This window comes from Zea mays, chromosome 8, assembly GCF_902167145.1.
Source record: "Zea mays cultivar B73 chromosome 8, Zm-B73-REFERENCE-NAM-5.0, whole genome shotgun sequence".
NCBI classification, from domain to species: Eukaryota; Viridiplantae; Streptophyta; class Magnoliopsida; order Poales; family Poaceae; genus Zea; species Zea mays.
Window position 1 is genome coordinate 111,432,798 of NC_050103.1, and position 14,524 is coordinate 111,447,321.

The window sequence follows — 14,524 nt, forward strand, 5'->3', positions numbered from 1 at the left end:
CCTAGGAAGCTCCGAACTTCACTGACGTTGGTTGGTTGCCTCCATTTTGACACTGCTTCTACTTTGGAGCGGTCCACTTCTATCCCTTCTGCGGTTAAGATATGCCCAAGGAAGGCTATCTTTTCCAACCAGAATTTACATTTACTGAGTTTGGCATAAAGTTGGTGTGCTCTGAGTTTTCCAAGGACGATCCGAAGGTGACGCTTATGGTCTTCGCGGTTCTTGGAGTAAATAAGGATGTCGTCGATGAAGACTACGACAAACTTATCTAGCTCTTCCATAAACACTTTATTCATGAGGTTCATGAAAAAGGCGGGTGCGTTTGTTAGTCCGAACGGCATTACCGTGAATTCATATTGCCCGTACCGGGTGACAAATGCAGTCTTTTGGATGTCCGCTTCCTTGATCCTCATTTGGTGGTAACCAGACCTTAGGTCTATCTTGGAAAAGTACTTGGCTCCTTGAAGCTGATCGAAGAGGTCGTCAATCCGAGGAAGTGGGTACTTGTTCTTGATGGTAACTTCATTTAACGATCGGTAATCAATACACATTCTCATGCTTCCATCCTTCTTGGAGACAAACAGGACTGGTGCTCCCCAAGGTGATGAGCTGGGATGAATGTACCCTTTTTGCTGAAGATCTGAGATTTGAAGCTTCAGTTCTGCTAACTCAGTTGGAGCCATGCGGTATGGTCTCTTTGCAATGGGTGCTGTTCCAGGAATTAGATCTATGTAGAACTCCACTTCTCTTTCTGGCGGCATTCCTGGCAATTCTTCGGGAAACACATCCATGAATTCTTCTACTACTGATATATTTTCCGTTGTTATATTGAACATCATTGGGTCACTGGCGGGTGGCTGTGCCCGGCAAGAGACTGACTTTCCCTGCTGGTCGGTGCGGAGGACTGTCTTGTCTGCGCAACTGATGATGCCTTTGTGTTTAGTTAGCCAATCCATCCCTAGGATTACATCAATTCCCTTGGATGGCAAGACGATTAAGTCTGCCAGGAATACTACCCCACTTAAAAGGATTCTGACTTGGGAACATTTTAGCGGGCATAGGAGGTCGGACCCTGGGGTTCGGGTGACCAAAGGAATCTCTAGGGGAGTAGAGGGAATGCCATATTTTTCCACAAAGCTAGTGGCTATGAAAGAGTGGGATGCTCCAGAATCGAAAAGTACGGTAGCGGGAGTAAATTCAACAAGGAACTCACCGAGTACTACTCCCGGAGCCTGCTGAGCTTCCTGGGCATCGATGTGATTTACACGTGCCCTTCCTTGGTACGGAGTCTTGTTCTGCTGGCTGACGGTGGAGGGCGCCTTGGGGGCGGGTGCCGAGGTATTCTTTGGGCCATTCACCGAGTTGGAGTAGGCGGGTCCCTGAGGCTTCAGCTACGGATAGTTGTTCTTGAAGTGACTTGGATCACCGCAGTGCCAACATGCATTAGCCGGAGGTTGGTTACTTGCCACCGAGGGAGAATGGAAAGAGCTCTGACTCTGCTGGCTGAATCGTGACGGAGTGGGTCCAGCTGGTCTACTGAAGTTGGGCCCCTTGGGTGGAAACCCAAATGATCGAGTCTTCTGGTGCCGGTCCTGCTGTTGTGCCCGGAGAACCTGGAACTTCCTTTTGAGGTGTCCTTTTTCTTCCTCCTTAGCTCTTTCAACTTGCATGGCCTTGTTGGAAAGGTGAGAGAAGTTGAGGAAGTCTTGGCTAGCCAGAATTGTCTTGAGTTCTGGCCTGAGTCCTTTGAGGAAACGGGCCATCTTCTTGCTCTCAGTATTGACATCATCTGGCGCGTAGCGGGCTAACTCCGTGAACTTGTGCACATATTCGCTGACAGATCTTCCGTCTTGAGTCAATTCTCGGAGCTCGTCCTCCTTAAGTTGTACCAATCCTTGGGGCACATGGTGCTCCCGGAAAGCTGCTTCAAATTCCACCCAGGTAGCATCTCTGATGGTGACGTTGAAGGTGTCCCACCAGGCTAAGGCCATCCTAGAGAGTTGATGGGCAGCCAGTTGAACACGCTGATTTTCTAGGCAACCAATGGCTTCCAGCTTCCTTTTGATCGTTCGCATCCAATCGTCTGCATCGAGGGGGTTGCTTGATCCGGCGAACGTGGGAGGTTTGAGTCTCAGGAAGTCCCCCATTCTGTCTTGCGGTCTTCCACCATTTGGCCATTGATTTTCCAGATTTCGAGTGAGGACCTCGATGAGTCGGGTCTGATTGGCTAGGACTTGGGCTATGTCTAAGGGTAGAGGTGGCGGTGCGGGGAGGTGGGTTTCACTTTCCTCTCTAACGACTTCCCCTTCAGCTCTTCGGGGGAAACCTGCTCCAATCCCTGAGGCGGTAGGCGTGGTTTTATCCGAAGCCATCTGCCAGGGAAGAGAGTCACTATTATGCACATGCAAATTGTTCTCAACCAAGTTATTTTATTCATTACACCATCACATTACAAGCATAAGACTACTACAGGGGAAGACTACACGAGGGCGTTCTTCGAGGTGCTAGCGAGTTCCTTGTCTAAGGTGTCCCCAAATGCCTTGAGAAGATCATCGAGGCTGGCTAGGGATACATCTTCTTCGTCGGACCAGTCATCGATTCTAGGGGGAGGTAGGGCTAGAGGGGCCTTCTTCTTCTTCTCTGTCTGGCATCCTTGGCTAGTGGTCTTCTTCTGGATCTTCTTTTTGGGGGCGAGTGCCTTCAGCTTCTTGTCAAAGTCTGTCTTCAAGGTCCGATAGGCCTCACGGGTGTTGGCCTCCTCGCCTTCCACTATGCTGAGACTCTCCTGGAGAGATGCCTTCTCTTGCGTAAGCTCTTTGACTTGCTGCTCTAGGCTTTCCACTCGGGAGTTTAGGTGGGTACAACGGGAGGAGAGCTCATCGTAGTGGTTGTCGAGGGTGTGGAGGTATCCGGCCATGTAGACGATAGTGGGATCATCTTCTATGGGATCTCCTCCTGACAGAGCCTGGAGTCTTTTCTTCCAGGTTGGGGTGTTTTTGTTGCTAGGTGGAAAATATCGGAGGGGAGTCTCAAAGATCTCTCAGCTATAGTTTTGGCACAGTTGTTTGAGGGCTTTTCGAGCAACGCTCTGGCATGTGTCTGGGAAGCGGTGCTCGATGAAGGTAATTTGGAAAGGAGGGTGGTTTGGGTAGTTCCGGCTTTCTCCCAAGTAGACCGCCATAGAGCACTTTTCCATTCCATTTTCACGGTACTCTTTCCAGACATATTCGGGCTTCTTGCGGATCCCCAAGCGCAGTGCGCAGCTTCGAAGAAGGTGAGGAAAGCCTTCCTCCTCTGAGCAATAGGAAGTCCTAATCACCCAGGGGTTTTCCATCTGGTAGACGAAAAGAAAGGTCTATTAATATCGGGGAAAAGGGGAAAGAGTGTTTCTTGGAGGTAAGAGGTGTTTTCTTGTTAAGGCAACTTTTAAGGTCAGGGCTGTGGTCTACAGCCAGTCCTAACCTGGCTCTGATACCACCTGAAGCGTCCCGATCCTTTGGGACTCAAATGTGATACAATTACTAGTCCCAGGAGGCTAGTAATCACATTCATTACTTCAAATAGTTACAGAGTCTGAATAATGTTATTACAATACCGGGGATACAAGCTCGAAAGTGAGCCGAAATGAAAATAAAGCGCAGTGGAAGATAAAATAGCCCAGGCCACAGGCAGAACTGGGTGAAGACACAGCCCCATCAATCAAGCATAGCAGAAAAGAAATCTTCAACTGCTGAAAAACATAAATAAATCTGGGTGAATACACTAGGTATTCCGCAAGCCCACCCGGCTCCCGTAAAGAGAAAGTGACCTATAATGTACATGCTTATTGTGGTGGAGTTGAAGTCACTCATACTTTTTTTCAGAGAAAGGCAGTACTCAATAGTTCGGGTTTTCCCAAAACAAAAGAAGTAACACTTGCCTGACCACCACTGAACTTCCCGCTCCCGTGGTACTACTTTCTTTCCAGAACATACACACACATTCCCCTTTTCCCGGTTGTAGTAGAAACACTAATTGTCATACCATACCAGACTCGTCCATACCAGTGGACATGGACTATTCGAATAGATTTAGACTCTGCGCAGAGGGGTACACTTTACCCACTAGTCCGGCTCTGCGATCTCATGGCCAATGAGACCCGAATCCGAAACTCTTTCCTTCCTTGTACGTCCGAACCTTAATGGTTATACCGGAAGGAGTCAGGCCACCACCATGTCCAAACCGGACAAAACATTCCCCTTCCTTATCCTCCCGGTGCTACCCCAGCCTTCATAACCCTGGGGTGGGACCATACGAGTTCAGATTGAGTGGCTGCCCACACAGCCTCGAGTGGTTGTACTTTTTGAGAGTACAGGTAATGAAAGATGACAAACCGGTCCTTATATGAGAGGACGATCCTTCCGCTCACGCCTAAACCAGCTGAGCCAACACCTTAGGCCCTCCCCTAAACCAGGGAGTCCCTGATCATCCTACTTCACTAGGTGATGAGGGTGAGTACCCTTCATCGCACTCTTTTTGGAAAACATTTCACTTATACCCCTTTTTACTTGTCCCATATCTTTAATCGAAATAATAGTTAATGCGGGCTCTCTCATGCTTACCATGAAATTTTGATTCCCATCCCATAATCCAGGCATAGGCAGTGGTAGAGAGAAATAGGTAAATAATGCATCAAGGGAAGGATGGACTTGCCTTCGTCGAAGCTTTCATGGCACAAAAGGTTAATCTTGGAGGGATCGGGTTCCTGCCCTTCTTCTGGAGCTAAGAGTTCCGGAGGATCGGATCCCTCTTCCGCTAATTAAACATAGACAAAAACAATACATCAAACATAGTGACCTTTGTGGAGTGTGCAAACTTTTATACTTTATTATTTTTGTGCCCTAATAATTTATTTAAACTATTTTTGGTGCATAAAATATCAGCATATAAGTATATATGGGAACATGGGAAAAAGAAATGGGAAAAGAAAAAGAAAAAGGATTTCCTTTCCCTGTGGGCCGGGGGGGATTTTCGGCCCACTTGGGCGCGGGCGCTCGCGCGAGCGAGGCTGGCGGCCCAGCTGGCCCAGCTGTGCGGGGAGACGGCGGGGGACGGCGCGGAGGCGCGGGCCCACCAGCCAGGGAGAGAGGAGGGGGCTGACGGCGTTGGCGACAACGGAGGGGGGGGAGGGGCTCGACCGGGGTCGACCGGCGGTGAGGATCCACGACGGTTCTCCGCCGTCGGTCCGGTTTTGCGACTAGGAAGCGGTGGCGGAGCATGAGTGGAAGATGAGGATCACAGGGGCGGGGCTAATTTTGCCTGCGGGGGCCTAGGGCGGCCGGTCCGCGGCACGGTGGCGGGCTTCCGCGGCGGCGAAGCCGCCGGTGAGTTTTCCGGCCGAGATAGAGTGGGGAAGGTAGCGTGTTGTGAACGTGGAAGTGTGGCGGAACTCTTGGCACTATTTAATTGAACGGAAGGTCGCCAGGGAGGGAGAGGGGAGCTTACCGGAGCGGTGGAGGAAGCACGACGGCGCTGCTAGCTCAATTGAGCTCGGGGAGGGGTGGAGGAGAAGGCTGGGGCTGGTGTGGAGTGCTCGGGCTCGGCTGTCCCTTTTATAGGCGCCCGGGAGGGGGAGAGGGATGGAGGGGACGGCGAGCTCCGATGAGCTTCCATGATGGCGGGCATGGAGCAAACTGCGATGAGACGGCTCGGGCAGGCTGAGGATGAGGGGACGGCTCGGGCACAGTGACGGGGTTGTCGCGGAGGGGCTGGCGAGCATTAATGGCGAGGCGACGAGGCGAGGGGTGCTCGGCGGCGATCGCGCCGGTGAGGGATGGGCGGGGGAGAAAGAGCTGACTGGTGGGGTCGGGCTGTCAGCGGGAGAGGTCCGCACGAGAGGGAGAGAGACGGGGCGCTGACGGGCGGGGTCGGGCTGTCAGCGGGCGGGAGTGGCGCGCGGTGTGGGCCGTCTGGGCCGGAAAGAGAGGGAGGGAGGCGGGCGTGCGCGAGCTAGGCTGGAAGTCGGCCCAGCCGTGCGGGGGGGGGGGGGGGAGGGATTTCCTTTTTCTTTTCTTTTTCTAATTCTTTCCTTTTTCTTTTCTACTTTTTGAGTCATTTTGTTTCTTTTTCTCTTAACAAAAATTCTCTAAATGAACTTGGTGATAAATGTGGTCTATGTGAGGTGCTTCAAATCATTTTAAGTATATGCAAATGATTGGGTGACCTAGGGGTAGGGTTAGGGAGAAGAATAAAACTAAGGGGGGGATTGGGGGGGGTTAGGGTTTCAAACCTGGGTTGGGATTTTGGGATGTTACAAAACACACCCTCGCCGTGTTGTAAAGCTGCGCTTCTTTTCCTCTTGTTTCGAGTATCTGGACTTTTTCGTCGGTAACAGAATTGTCTGTGCGAGCGAGAGTTGCTTTTCATGGGAGGCGATGAGTGTGGTATCCGTATCCCGGAGGCGTAGGAATCCCTCGGCTCGGTCGGCCTTGCCGCTTACGCGCGCTCTTGCCCGTCCATGGGGTTCCGTCACCGACGCAGTCAAGAAGGCCCGAAGAATCGCTTCGGCAGAAGAGCTTTCGAGCGTGAAGACTTGTTCGGTCCGCGGAATCACTTATCCGAACGCGAGTTACTTATCGCAGAAGGTGATGAGTGAGGTATCTGTATCCCGGAGGCATAGGAGTCCCTCGGCTCGGTCAGCCTTGGCTGCTTACGTGTACTCCGTCGTTTTCAGGATCCACTTTCAAAGTAGTCAAAAAGCACGAAAGACATTCTGGCAGAAAAGATCTTTTTTCGAGGAAAAATTTCGACGCAGAGGGGGTTCCCCCCTTTTAGCTCCCGAGGGAGGGTCGGGCTTTGCTGAGGCAAGGCTGACCCTTCCTTGATGACTAAACTTTGCGTGGGAACGAGGCATACGAACAACTTGAAAGCATCTTAAGGGTAGAAGCGACGTAGCTGTTGGATGTTCCAAGCGTTGCTGTAGACCTCGCCTTGACTGTTGGCCAGCTTGTACGTTCCGGGCTTCAGAACTTTGGCGATGACGAACGGCCCTTCCCAGGGAGGCGTGAGCTTGTGCCGCCCTCGGGCGTCCTGTCGCAGCCAAGCACCAGGTCGCCCACCTGGAGGTCTCGGGACCGGACCCCTCGGGCGCGGTAGCGTCGCAGGGACTGCTGGTACCGCGCCGAGTGTAGTAAGGCCATGTCCCGAGCCTCTTCCAGTTGGTCCAGCGAGTCTTCTCGACTAGCTTGGTTGCTTTGGTCGGCGTAGGCCCTCGTCCACGGGGAACCGTATTCTAAGTCTGTGGGCAAGATGGCCTTGGCCCCATAGACTAGAAAGAACGGCGTGAAGCCCGTGGCTCGACTCGGCGTTGTCCTCATACTCCAGACCACCGAGGGGAGTTCCTTCATCCATCGCTTGCCAAACTTGTTGAGGTCGTTGTAGATCCGAGGCTTGAGTACTTGTAGAATCATGCCGTTGGCACGCTCTACTTGCCCATTCGTCATGGGGTGAGCCACGGGGGCGCAGTCCACCCGGATGTGATGATCCTCGCAGAAGTCCAGGAACTTTTTGCCGGTGAACTGGGTGCCGTTGTCGGTGATGATGGAGTTCGGGACCCCAAAACGATGGATGATGTTGGTGAAGAACACCACCGCCTGTTCGGACCTGATGCTGTTTAGGGGTCGGACCTTGATCCACTTGGAGAATTTGTCGATGGCAACCAATAGGTGCATGTAGCCCCGGGTGCCTTCTGCAAGGGGCCAACGAGGTCCAGACCCCACACAGTAAAAGGCTAGGTGATGGGTATCGTCTATAGAGCCTAAGCAGGCAGGTGGGACTTCCTCGCGTAGAACTGACACCCTTCGCAGGTGCGGACAATTCTAGTGGCGTCGGCCACCACCGTCGGCCAGTAGAAACCTTGTCGGAAGGCGTTTCCAACAAGGGCTCGAGGTGCTGCGTGATGGCCGCAAGCCCCCGAGTGTATCTCTCGTAGGAGCTCCTGACCTTCGGCGATGGGGATGCATCGCTGGAGGATGCCTAAGGGGCTGCGGTGGTAGAGCTCCTTCCCATCTCCCAGCAAGACGAACGACTTGGCGCGCCGCGCCAACCGCCGAGCTTCGGCTCGATCGAGGGGTAGCTCTCCTCGGTGGAGATATTGCAGGTACGGGGTCTGCCAGTTTCGATTAGGCGTGACCCCGCTTCGCTCCTCCTCGACGCGCAGTGCCTCACCCTCGGGGGCCGAGGGTGCCTCGGGACGAACCGAGGGTGCCTCGGGCCGAGCCGAGGGTACCTTGGGCAGGGCCGAGGGTGCCTCGGGCTCAGGCATGTCGTCGATCTTGACGGAGGGTTGATGCAGGTCTCGGGAGAAGACGTCCGGGGGAACCGTTGTTCGCCCCGAGGCTATTTTAGCCAGCTCGTTCGCAGTCTCGTTGTGGCGCCGGGCGATGTGGTTGAGCTCGAGCCCGTAGAACTTGTCTTCCAGGCGCCGAACCTCATTGCAGTAGGCCTCCATCTTCGGGTCACGGCAGTGGGAGTTCTTCATGACTTGGTCGATGGCGAGCTGCAAGTCACCGCGAGCGTCGAGGCGTCGGACCCCTAGCTCGATGGCGATCCGCAACCCGTTGACCAGAGCCTCGTACCCAGCCACATTGTTGGACGCTGGGAAATGGAGGCGTAGCACGTAGCGTAGGTGCTTCCCGAGGGGTGAGATGAAGAGTAGGCCTGCGCCGGCTCCTGTCTTCATCAGCGACCCGTCGAAGAACATGGTCTAGAGTTCCGGCTGGATCGAAACTGTTGGGAGCTGGGTGTCGACCCATTCAGCCACGAAGTCCGCCAAGACCTGGGACTTGATGGCCTTCCGAGGGGCGAACGAGATTGTTTCGCCCATGATTTCCACCGCCCACTTTGCGATTCTACCCGAGGCCTCTCGGCACTGGATGATCTCCCCCAGGGGGAAGGATGACACCACAGTTACCGGATGAGACTCGAAGTAGTGTCGCAACTTCCGCCGCGTCAGGATCACTGCGTATAACAGCTTCTAAACTTGTGGGTAGCGGATCTTGGTCTCGGACAGTACCTCGTTGATGAAGTAGACTGGCCTCTGGACGGGCAATGCATGCCCCTCTTCTCGTCTCTCAACCACAATCGCGGCGCTAACCACCTGAGTGGTCACGGCGACGTAGATCAAGAGGGCTTCTCCGGCAGCGGGGGGCACCAAGATGGGCGCGTTCGTGAGGAGCGCCTTCAGGTTCCCGAGGGCTTCCTCGGCCTCAGGGGTCCAAGTGAAGCACTCGGCCTTCCTTAAGAGGCGGTACAGAGGCAGGCCTCTTTCGCCGAGGCGCGAGATGAAACAGCTCAGAGCCACAAGGCACCCCCTGATTCTTTGTACGCCTTTCAAGTCCTTGATGGGCCCCATGCTGGTGATGGCCGCGATCTTCTCCGGGTTGGCTTCGATGCCCCGCTCGGAGACGATGAACCCCAAGAGCATGCCTCGGGGTACCCCGAAGACACACTTTTCGGGATTGAGCTTCACGCCTTTCGCCTTGAGACATCGGAATGTCACTTCAAGGTCGGAAAGGAGGTCGGAGGCTTTCCTTGTCTTGACTACGATGTCATCGACGTAGGCCTCGACCGTCCGGCCAATGTGTTCGCCGAACACATGGTTCATGCACCGCTAGTATGTCGCACCCGCATTCCTCAAGCCGAACGGCATGGTGACATAGCAGTACATGCCGAAGGGTGTGATGAAAGAAGTCGCGAGCTGGTCGGACTCATTCATCCTGATTTGGTGATACCCTGAGTAGGCATCGAGGAAAGACAGGGTTTCGCACCCAGCAGTGGAATCCACAATTTGGTCGATGCGAGGCAGAGGGTAGGGAACCTTCGGACATGTTTTGTTTAGACCAGTGTAGTCTACACACATCCGCCATTTCCCTCCTTTCTTTCTCACAAGCACAGGGTTGGCAAGCCATTCGGGATGGAATACCTCTTTGATGAACCCTGCCGCCATTAGCTTGTGGATCTCCTCGCCTATGGCTCTGCGCTTTTCTTCGTCGAATCGGCGCAGAGCCTGCTTCACGGGTCGGGCTCCAGCTCGGATATCCAGCGAGTGCTCGGCGACATCTCTCGGTATGCCTGGCATGTCCGAGGGACTCCACGTGAAAACGTCGGCGTTTGCGCGGAGAAAGTCGACGAGCACTGCTTCCTATTTGGGATCGAGCTCGGAGCCGATCCGGATCTGCTTGGAGGCGTCGCTGCTGGGGTCGAGGGGGACGGACTTAACCGTCTCTGCTGGCTCGAAGTTGCTGGCGTGGCGCTTCACGTCTGGCACCTCCTTAGAGAGGCTCTCCAGGTCGGCGATGAGGGCCTCAGATTCGGCGAGGGCCTCGGCGTACTCCACGCACTCCATGTCGGATTCGAACGCGTGTCGGTACGTGGGGCCGACGGTGATGATCCCGTTGGGGCCCGACATCTTGAGCTTGAGGTAGGTGTAGTTGGGGACGGCCATGAACTTCGCGTAGCATGGCCTCCCCAATACTACATGGTAGGTTCCTCAGAACCCGACCACCTCGAACGTGAGGGTCTCCCTTCGGAAGTTGGAGGGTGTTCCGAAGCAGACAGGAAGGTCGAGTTGCCCGAGGGGCTGGACGCGCTTCCCGGGGATGATCCCGTGGAAGGGCGCAGCGCCTGCCCGGACCGAGGACAGATCAACACGCAGGAGCCCGAGGGTCTCGGCGTAGATGATGTTGAGGTTGCTGCCTCCGTCCATGAGGACCTTGGTGAGCCTGACGTCGCCGATGATGGGGTCGACAACGAGCGGGTATTTCCCTGGGCTCGGCACGTGGTCGGCTTGGTCGAAGGTGATGGGCTTGTCGGACCAGTCTAGGTAGACTGGCGCCGCCACCTTTACCGAACAGACCTCCCGACGCTCTTGCTTGCGGTGCCGAGCCGAGGCGTTCGCCGCTTGCCCGCCGTAGATCATGAAGCTGTCGCGGACCTCGAGGAACTCTCCTGCCTGGGGATCTTCCTTCTTGTCGTCGTCGCGAGCCCTGCCACCTTCCACGGGTGGCTCGGTCCTGTGGATGTGGCGCCGAAGCATGGCGCACTCCTCAAGGGTGTGCTTGACGGGCCCCTGATGATAGGGGCACGACTCCTTGAGCATCTTGTCGAAGAGGTTGGCACCTCCGGGGGGTTTCCGAGGGTTCTTGTACTCGGCGGCGGCGACAAGGTCCGCGTCGGCAGCATCGCGTTTCGCTTGCGACTTCTTCTTGCCCTTCTTCTTGGCGCCGCGCTGAGTTGATGCCTCGGAGGCATCTTCCGGTGGGCGGCCCTGGGGCTGCTTGTCCTTCCGGAAGATAGCCTCAACCGCCTCCTGGCCAGAGGCGAACTTGATAGCGATGTCCATCAGCTCGCTCGGCCTGGTGGGGGTCTTTCGACCCAGCTTGCTGACCAGGTCGCGGCAAGTGGTGCCGGCGAGGAACGCGCCGATGACATCCAAATCGGTGATATTGGGCAGCTCGGTGCGCTGCTTCGAGAATCGCCGGATGTAGTCCCGGAGGGACTCTCCCGGCTACTGTCGGCAGCTTCGGAGGTCCCAGGAGTTCCCAGGGCGCACGTACGTGCCCTGGAAATTGCCGGCGAAGGCTTGGACCAGGTCGTCCCAGTTGGAGATCTGCCCCGGAGGCAGGTGCTCCAACCAGGCGCGAGCGGTGTCGGAGAGGAACAGGGGGAGGTTGCGGATGATGAGGTTGTCATGGTCCGTTCCACCCAGTTGGTAGGCTAGCCGGTAGTCCGCGAGCCACAGTTCCGGTCTCGTTTCCCCCGAGTACTTCGGGGGTCGGAACCGGGTCGGGAACGGCGCCCATCGTATGGCACGGCTGAAAGCCTGCGGACCGGGTGGTTTGGGCGAGGGACTCTGATCCTCCCCACTGTCATAGCGTCCCCCACGCTTGGGGTGGTAGCCTCGGCGCACCCTCTCGTCGAGGTGGGCCCGACGGTCGCAGTGATGGTGCTCGTTGCCGAGGCGACCCGGGGCCGCAGGCGCTGTGTTGCGCGTGCGCCCGGTGTGGACCGAGGCTTCCCACATGAATCGGGAAGTCGCGGCGCGATGTTCCGAGGGGTACCCCTACCTTCCGGAGGCGGAGCTTTCGGCCCGTCGGACCGCGGCGCCCTCCAGGAGATTCTTGAGCTCTCCCTGGATTCGCCATCCCTCGGTGGTTGATGGCTCCGGCATCGCGCGGAGAAGCATTGCCGCTGCAGCCAGGTTCTGGCCGACTCCACTGGAAGCGGGTGGCGGCCTCACCCTGACATCCTTGGTGATGCGGTGCTGGAAGCCCTGGGGTAGATGGCGCACTTCCCCGGCCGGAGGCTGGCCCGCCCATTCCTGCCCGACGTCCCGGCGGATCGGCTCAAGTGTTCCTGCTCCCTCGTCGAGCCTGGCCTGCACCCCGCGGATTTGCTCGAGCTGTGGGTCATGACCCCCCGCCTGAACGGGGACCACAGCTAGCTCCCGTAGGATGTCAACGCGAGGCACAGGCCTAGGGAGATCACCGTTCTCCGGCATACCAAGATGGTTGCCTTCGGAGGGACCCCCTAGATCGACGTGGAAACATTCACGACTTGGGCGGCAGTCCTCGTCGCCGAGGCTGCGACTACCGTCGGAACAGTCGGAAAAGCAGTAGTCACACGCGGTCATAAAGTCCCGCATGGCACTAGGGTTACGAAGTCCGGAGAAATCCCAACAGAAGTCGGGCATGTCGTCTTCCTCGGACCCCGAGGGCCCGTAGGTCGAGGCGTCCGTCAGCCGGTCCCAGGGCGACCGCACACGATACCCCAGAGGGTTTGGACCCGCCTCTACGAGAGCGCCCGCCAAAGCGAAGTCGCTTGGCGGGTCGAGGCTGAATCCAAAAGGTGTGAGATGGGAATCGGTGGGTACCTCTTGGTCGACGGGCGGTGACGAAGTCACGCCAGGGACGGACTGCACCGTCGTCTCAGGTACGAGGGTGACGCCCAGCAAGTCCTTCGCGAGCGTGCTGGCGTCGTCCGTTTGTTTGGGATTGGCGTGTTGCGGGGAGACGACGCTCGTCTTCGTCTCAGACGCGAGGTCGAGGCCCGGCGTGCCCCCCGTTGGGGCGCCGGTGCCGTCGACTCGCTCGACAGCCGACGAGGTGCTGCCTCCTGCTTGGCCTTGGTTGCCCCGCCTCCTCCTCCGTCGGCGTGGGAGAGGGTGGGGTGAGCTCGAATGTTGTTCTTCCACCACGCGGGGAAGGCGTCGTCGATTCCACCGCCGGCGGGCGGGCTGTCGGCCGCCATTGTCGTTGTCGCACGGCGGGGGAAGGAGTATCATGTCGTAACTGCCGTCGAGGGACATGAACTCAAGACTCCCGAAACGGAGCACCGTCCCAGGCTGGAAAGGTTGCTGATGACTGCCCATCCGGAGCTTGACGGGAAGCTGTTCGTCAACACGCAGCAGGCCCCTACCTGGCGCGCCAACTGTCGGCATTTCGAGACCGGGGGGTCCATGGACCGACGAGTGAAATGTCGCCGCGTGCCCCAGCCCAGATGGGTCGGCGCGAGACGGAGCGCGAAGGGGGGAAAAAGGCAGCCGGAGAGAGAGAGGGGTGGAAATCTCGCGGCCTTCGTGTTTGTCCCGCGCCCAAGGTCGGGTGCGCTTGCAGTAGGGGGTTACAAGCGTCCACGCGGGAGGGAGCGAGCGGCCTCACGCGAGCGCCTGTCCCGTTCTCTTCCCCGCGCGGCCAACCCTCTGTAAGAGGGCCCTGGTCCTTCCTTTTATAGGCATAAGGAGAGGATCCAGGTGTACAATGGGGGGTGTAGCAGAGTGCTAACGTGTCTAGCGGAGGAGAGCTAGCGCCCTAAGTACATGCCATCGTGGCAGCCGGAGAGGTTTTGGCACCCGGTTCGTGTGGTGTCGTGCCCATCGGAGGAGCGCTGGAGCCTAGCGGAAGGACAGCAATCGGAGCTGTCGAGTCCTTGCTGACGTCCTCTTGCTTCCATAAGGGGGCTGAGAGCCACCGTCGTCATAGAGCGTGCGGGGCGCCATCATTGCTTGTCTGGCGGAGCGAGCCAGATAGGACACCGGTCTTGTTTCCCGTAGCCTGAGTCAGCTTGGAGTAGGGTAATGATGGCGCCTCCTGTTGACGTGGTCGGTCCGTGCCCTAGGTTGGGCGATGTGGAGGCTCCTCCGAGGTCGAGGTCGAGTCTGTCTTCCGAGGCCGAGGTCGAGTTCGAGCCCCTGGGTTGGGCGAGGCGGAGACCGTCGGCTGAGGCCAGGGCTGAGTCCGAGCCCTGGGGTCAGGCGAAACGGAGTTCGTCGTCTTCCGGGGCTGAGCCCGAGTCCGAGCCCTGGGTCGGGTGGAGCGGAGTTCGTTGTTGTCGGCGTTTCGAGACAGGGGGGTCCCTAAGCCGACGAGTGAGTGTGCTGCGTGCCCCAGCCCAGATGGGTCGAGCGCGTGGGCGAGCGCGAAGGGGGGAGAGGTGAGGTGGCCGGAGTCGAGCGTGAGAGAGGTGGAAGTCCCGCGGCCTTCGTGTT